This window comes from Bison bison, unplaced genomic scaffold (genome assembly GCF_000754665.1).
Source record: "Bison bison bison isolate TAMUID 2011002044 unplaced genomic scaffold, Bison_UMD1.0 scf7180017855191, whole genome shotgun sequence".
NCBI classification, from domain to species: domain Eukaryota; kingdom Metazoa; phylum Chordata; class Mammalia; order Artiodactyla; family Bovidae; genus Bison; species Bison bison.
The window spans coordinates 10,403-12,337 of record NW_011485764.1 but is presented as its reverse complement, the minus strand read 5'-3'; positions in this window follow the sequence as shown (position 1 = coordinate 12,337).

The window sequence follows — 1,935 nt, the reverse complement described above, 5'->3', positions numbered from 1 at the left end:
CTAGGGGTCCCCAAGGAGAGAGGGGTCTGGAATTCTCAAGGAGGAAGAAAGGACAAACTTTTTTTCTTTCTCCACATTCCTTAGGATTACATAACAATAATGTATCCTGCCTAAGGACAGTCTTTGGATTCAACCTTCTGTTATCTTAAAATGTAAATTATGGGAGTAGATCTGATGAGGTCTTTACAACCTCCAGACATTCTTTGGATTATGTAACTTCGTTGTTAAACACTAGCAAGTGGGTACTCTTTCTGCCCGCTTCTGATGCCTATGTCAAAAGCTTTCTCTATCTCCTTTATACTTTACTTTAATAAAACTTTATTACACAAAAGCTCTGAGCGATCAAGCCTCGTCTCTGGCCCCGGATTGAATTCTTCTCCTCCGGGGGCCAAGAATCCCGGTGTATTCGCGTGATTCAACAACAACCTTTCAGGAATAGCGAGAATTTTATCATGTAGATTGCCTCTTCTTTCTCTGGAGGATGGAGAGGGCCTCACAGGGAGATTATCCCATTGGTGCTGATCAGAAAAGCCCAAAATAGTTGATTAAGATTACATTTCTGGTGAAGGTTGGATATGCAGTTAAGTCAGATATTGAATCTAGATTTGGCATCATGCACTTTACCCAAGTGACTCCACTATGGGCCTGTGGTTTTCTATTCAACAACCCCTACTGTACTGGATCCCCAACATCTAACAGAGTGCCTGGCAAGTGGTAAGCGCTCAGCGAATATATTTGAGTGTTGGCATAAATTTGATACAGGCATCAAATGATATTGTACATTATAGTGTTCTTCAACATAAAATTATTCAAGACATCAGAAAACATTACTTACTCCTACTTGATGAAGTGAAAAACTTTAGAGTTTTACTTCAGATTAAAATATATGCTAATAAACATGAAGTTTACAGAAAGGGTCCTGCAGTAAATCTCTTATTTATGATGTAAAAAAATAATAAAGTGAAACCTCAATTAAATAGAGTTGGGAGACCCAAAGTGGGGGCTCTCAAGCTTTCACATGGGTCACCATGATTGCAGATGCCAAATTGCAATTCTCTGCTCATCCGGAATGAATCAATCTTGTTTGGGGATACATGTGGTCATCTACTTGTTTTAGGGCAACACATAATAAAAAGCCACTGAGAATATATAGGAAGTAAAGTTAATAGAATATAATGAAGTCATTTATCCATGATTATTTTCTTACTGGTCTTACCTGAATGCTTCATGCTTGCTTTATCATATACTGCTCTCTGCTGGAAATGCGGATCTCACTCATTCATGGTGTTTGTAACTGTCTAAAGTCACTAAAATATTTGTTTATGCTACTTATAACCTGGATAGATGTATTTAGGCTATTTATTTTGTTAATTCTTAGTATATAAGCAAACAAAAATTACTTCAGGCTAATTCAAGGAAGAAATTTTTTTTAAATTAAGATTAGAAAATAAAAAGCCAGAAAGAACTTCACTTGAATATTTGTAATTTTTAAAAGCTGGACATGCAAAATCACAACTTTTATTGAAACCATCACATCACTGAAGTATCAGGGCCATCAATTAACCCAAAGCTTAAGGAAAGACAGATTCCTCCAAGGAAATATGAGATGCAAATCCTTGCTTACTTGGGACAGATATCAGATGCTACACAAGCCAGTGAGAATAATTCACATAAAATTGTTTATAAACTCCTAAAGGCATGACTAGCTACACACTGAGAGTTACAGATAAGTGAAAGTCACTCAGTCGTGTCTGACTCTTGGTGACCCAATGGACTACCAGGCTCCTCCATCCATAGGATTTTCCAGGAAAGAACACTGGAGTGGGTTGCCATTTCCTTCTCCATACAGATAAGGGAAATTCACTTTTTTCCATGGACCTCACCAGGGTCTCCTTAAAGATTGGAATCAAGGATATAGGCCACAGAAATCTTTCC